General features: G+C 30.8%; 1 non-coding gene across 1 annotated transcript; it reads right to left on the reverse strand.

The window, feature by feature from the left end:
* Positions 1–5818: 5818 nt before the first annotated feature.
* On the reverse strand, positions 5819–5902 carry Trnal-cag (transfer RNA leucine (anticodon CAG)). The gene has a single exon. It is a non-coding gene; the product is annotated as a tRNA-Leu (tRNA).

Raw genomic sequence — 5902 nt, forward strand, 5'->3', positions numbered from 1 at the left:
ACCTTGTCACTTACTGATTGGAAAACACGTTAGATATGAGAATGAGAAGTTTCCGGTTTGGTGGTTGGTTCTGGTTACCCTTCTGGGCGTAATTATGGTGTGGAGTAGAATTACCCATCGCCGATGACGGGACATATCTTCTACGGAAGGGCTGTAATGTGGATGTTAAGGTCACTAGGAATAACCCATAATTCCATCTTGTTGCTATCTTAATGTCCAGACCATTCCACAAATCCCTATAGGTTATATATATATATATATATATATATATATATATATATATATATAACCTATAGGGATTTGTAGAAAGCTGTAGAATAGGGATAGGAAAGCTGTAGAAAAAATATCAATAACGAAATAATTTAATATTCAGTTTCTATTTGGAATTACTCTGATATTTACATGAACAATCTCACCATATATCGAAACTCAGAAGCAATTGCTTTAAGGATATAAAAAAATAGGAAAAAGATATTATTAAAAAGATAAATTATTATTAAGATTAAGAATATTTTTATTAAAAATATGTGAAGCTTTTCATCACTAGATAAACAATTCCTAAAATTTAAAAGTGTCTTGAATTTCAATTAGGTTTTCTTATAACGCATCTAAATTCATGAAAAACTTAGGATATTTCTTTTCCCCTTTTAAAATACATATTTTTTTTTAGATTTCAGTATGTGGATAAAAATGAAATATACCTTCAGTATTTCTGAAAACATTCGCTGTTTGACGTGACAAGAATGATCGATATTTAGAGTCAAATATCCTTTTGTCGATTACCGTAATTTAAGCCATAACGGGTTCTTGCAACTCACAGCCTGCTATCATGAGATCCTCTGTACGGAATTATACGTCACTTAAAAAAAAGAGCAAGAGTGAACGATAGAACGAAAAATCGTAAAAGATACAGCGCATAATCTGATACACTTTTTAATCTCCTTGTTATGTCTTGCAGGAAAAATATGTCATGAAAGAAATTGTGTGTGTGTTTTTTTTTTCCTTACAGAGATAAGGTTAGAAGCAAAAACAAAAATCTATTTCATATTTTACTTCAAGTTCAAATAAATATGGTGTATTCTGAATGACAAAAATGTTCTAATGGAGCATTCTCTAAATTATTCTCTAAATTAACTAGAATTTTTCTCAAGGAGTACTTGCACAGAAATAACAGCTATATGCCAAATATAATAGCTCAAGACACACAGATCGATCCTGTATAGAGTTTTGCCTGATTTTTAACTATGCATTTCTCAATTTATAAATAGTTTGTCCTTGTGCAAACTTGATCATGTTAAAATAACATTTTCTTAAACTCGCACATTTTTCAGAATTTATAAAATTGTTCGAATAATTATTTAATACCTTGCTTTGAATAAATATAATATGATACAAAAATAACTTATAGTACTAGAAAACTTCCCTGACTGATATTTTTAATTATACTTTAGAATTTCCATTAATATATTCACTTCCTGAATTTTTCCTGAGCATTTTTTATTTTCAATTTGTTCTAGATTTTTTGAAGATTCATATCACTCTTTTCAAAATATTATATTTCTGAATATCAGAGTGAGCAAAGTTAAATTTCTGCTGAAAGATTTAGATTCAAAGTAAATTGGGATGAGGGTAAAAAAAAAACTAATAAGGATATAAAGAACTAATTCAAAAAGCAGACTAGTACTACACTAGTATCACGTTACACCCCCCTTCCTAGTGTGTAAGTCAACCATCTAACTCTCCGACCCGCCGCGAAGGCACACGGATTTAAACCAAAAACTGAATGACCGGACCGCTGCAACGGCAATATTGGCGGGAACTGTGGTTGAGTCCTAAGGGCCGTCACCGGCCACGGTACAACCCTCCCCGAAGGAAGTACGCCCCGTCATCGATGGGAGGAGTCGGATCCCCCATCTATTAGTGTACCTTCCAGGGTGAAGAAATCCAACCACCATGCCGGAAGCATCTGATTTCGAGGTGGCCCCCCCCCGGGGGTACTTACTAGAGTGTAAGTCGAGCTTCATGAATTTTGGACCCATAAGCGTGGAAAAGTGCTGACTAGAAGAATAAATTTTACAAAAGGGTTTTCCAAGAATAAGAAGAGAGGCAACGAGAAAACTGTTCATAAGAAGCTACAACATTCCAAAATAAATTTATATATGTTAAATCAAATAATCCTTCTTCAAATGAGTAAATATTTCAGAATTCATTAAAATTTTTTTCACTAATTTTCTATAATAATTTAAATGCTTAGCATGATAAATATGACTCGATATTCTTCGTATACTAATAGATTCAGATAAAAGCAGCGCAAAGAAGGAATGATGTATGCTGGTGATACGAAAAGGTATTCTAATTTTTATTCCTAATAATAATTTTAAAATATCATTAATAATTTAATTTAAAAGTGTTTTCCTAAAAATGTACCTGTCTTGTCTTTGACTTTTTACTTTGAAATTTACGATATACACTAAGAGGAAGTATTGTGATTGTCGAAGGTTTCATATCAATGGATTATTTTGTAAGTAATGTTCGCCAATGTCATGTGGTAAACAAAACGTAAATGCTTATATTAGGGTATACGAGAGAGTTTCGGATGGACAATTCGTGACTTAAATATATGAAATTTGGCATGCGATTTTGTGACTACAATTTTAGTTCTGTATCCAATCTTGGCTTCAAAATTAATCAAGAAAAATACACATTTGATTTTTTTTGTTTATTGTATATTACATTCATGCCAGTAATTAATCTCCAAAAAATTGCACCTTAATAGAGCACTTAATAATTATTGTTTCCCAATATGATGCGGCGAACAATATACAATGGGTTTATTATAGAGTACGAGAAAGTTGCGGATGGACAACTCCCGCTGGTTGAAGTTTTAATTCACTGTTTTTACAAAGTTATGTTTTTGAATATTAGCTTTTGTAAACATTCACAATAACTAAAACAGCTAGATGAGATAAAATAGACCGAGATAAAAACTATTCTTAAAAGGCAATACTCTTTGAAAGATTTTGTATAAAATTAGCACAAAAAGAAAGGCAACTATTGTTTTTATCAAAGAAAACTATAACAGGATTTGTATAATGACTGAAAACACAGAATTATTGATATTTATAAGTAAGATGTACGAGTCTCACTTCAAAGACTATTATAAAATGGCATATAATTTCCGTAACTAACAAAACTTGAATAAATGTTATTATTTAAAATTATACTTACATATACGAAACTATCTATTGGTAATAAGCCAAACATCCAATCTTGATTTGGAAACATCCCAGCTAAATTTGGTAAGGACTTTGTAAAGGACTTCTTTTAAATTACAGAAACGTTAAGGTTTTATGTTAGTGACTGTATTAAGAAACTCGGAAAAAATGTGTACCAATATGTTGGGCTTCGAAAAACTCTTATCGTACAGAATGCAGTTCTTGCTTCTTTACGCTTTTTCTATCGCTTGTTCTGTTCTCGGAGATCTCGTAATGCACGACAGTTTGCAGAAAATAGCCTTTCCCTTCGGAAAAACCATGAAAGAAAGGAATTTTCCGAAATGAGATGTTCTAAATCACTAGTAGAGTCACCGAGGGATTTCCACTGTCGATCGAGAAATTCAGGATTGGATTCAAGGAGCTTTGGTATTTACGACGGAAATCTCTGAAATGGGGTGGAGAACTGTGATTGGAAAGGGGAGCCTTCCTTGGATTTAGTGTTACCTGGGTGTTTAAGCGAATGTATGTTATCGCCAACGATTTAGTGTGTGGCCGGATATAAGTGCAGGAGTATAATTCTATTTAGACCTTCTATCACTAGAATGACTTACAATCTGTGAGCAATTTGCAAAAGCTGATTAACGCGAACCATTACGGTTGGTTACGTCGATGGAAAAGATAATAGGCTTATGGTTATGCAAAGCGACTAATGGTACGGACATAATAGAAACGTCTTTTATTTTTTTCTTTGAAAATGGTGCATTCTAATAGAAGAAATTGAGCTATCTTTTCGCATTGACTCTCAAATATCTAAAGATACTTTAGAGTAATAGAGGAATTAAGTGTTTTCGCCTAATGTCGAGGGATTTATTTTCATGAAATATATCAGTTTGTTTTAAAATATTAATTAGTTCATTTGAAAATACAGCACTCAATATTTTTAGTAATATATTTAGCAGTAATTTATTTTGCTTCTAAATATCATAAAGTTAAAAAAAATTATTTTTAGAAATTGATTATTTGAATAAAGCATTTCAGAGGAATATTTTTGAAGATAATTTGACATTTTCGAAACATATATCAAAAGCTACCCTTTTAAAATAAATAAAAAAAAAAGAAATTTGTTTGGTTGATTTTGTGATCGATTGTATTCGAAACGAAGCATTTATACATATTTTTGTGGTAAATCAAATTAATGTTTGCGTTTCTCAGCCTCTTTACTTATTTAATTATAAAACAATTTCTAGCAGATTAAACGAAATTAAAATTCTTAGTTAAAAACAATTAATTACGATAGTCATTAAATCGTCATTGAGAAGCGGAGGTGAAATAGTCCTAAGATAAGGATTTCTTGTTCCTTTGGCAAAAGTTTAATCCGTTCATTTAGAACAACAAAAATTTTTGTAATTCATGGATAATTATTGTTTAAAGATTCGGAATTTCGGCATCAAAACAGAAAGGAAGAAAACTTTCCTCACTATTTAGTCAATTTCTAAGAACATTTGATCCTTTCTTTCATCTCTTTTGTTAGAAGTTTCCCTTTTTTTAATATTAACTTCCCTTATGGAGCAGTCTATTGGAAATCTGTAAAATTTTCTTTAAATCAATTTAAGGATAGGAACAATCTGGAAACAAAAAGCTCTCGCATTTCATACAATTAGTTATCTTTTAGACGGTAACGTGTTTAATTACCTTAGAATGTACGAACTGGTTAAAGGTTTTGTTTTGTTGAAAAGAAATGGACATGAAAAAATTTTAATGTTTGAATATTCTATAGGTCTTACTCTTACTTATAGAGACTTTTTGAGAAATGAACAATTTTAAATTATGTCTCAGTAGAATTTAGGAAAACCTTTATGATTTAGTGAATCGACATATTTCTCTCCATTTTGTTTTCGAATGCAAAAGTATTTATATTGTGTAGGTTTTTAAATATTTTCCAATCTGTATTTAGCTGTTAATAAAAACTATTACTTCGAATAAATCATTCGCATCAGTTGAACATTTCTTTAACCCAGATAATCAAAAATCTACCAGAATAACGCTAGTATCTAGTATTTGATGTTTTGAGCAAATTAATTCAAAATCAGAAAGGGAACATAAAATTATATTGCCGAATAACTGATATAAAAATATATACTTCATTATATCTTCCTATATCCTTATATTGGACTAAAGTAGTATAAATCTAAATTCTTTATATTTCATATAAAAGTAATATATTACACAACATATATTTTAATAAAAAAATAAGGTAATGATGCAAAATATTAATTGAATGAGACGTCATATTATTGCATAGTCATCCTAAATTATCTATAAAGTCTATTTAAAGTCATGTGGTACCCGTCAATTTATTGGAATCAAACCGCATCATGTTAAAGGAAAAGGGACATAATATTACAACACAGCATAAGCATATTAGTTAAAGATGAACGACAAATGCAGTGACGTTCATCTTGTAATATTAACTCCATTAAAATTGACTTGTTTAGACTTAACACATAAATTGGTATTTCATCGATTGTTTCAAATGTTAAACATAATACACTAAATATTAATCGTCACTTTAAACAAGTTTACAAAGAAACAAAAACACCTTTTGTCAGAAGTGGGATTCGAACCCACGCCCACAGAAGTGGACTGCGACCTGAACGCAGCGCCTTAGACCGCTCGGCCATCCTGAC

Source organism: Argiope bruennichi, chromosome 2 (assembly GCF_947563725.1).
Source record: "Argiope bruennichi chromosome 2, qqArgBrue1.1, whole genome shotgun sequence".
Lineage (NCBI taxonomy): Eukaryota > Metazoa > Arthropoda > Arachnida > Araneae > Araneidae > Argiope > Argiope bruennichi.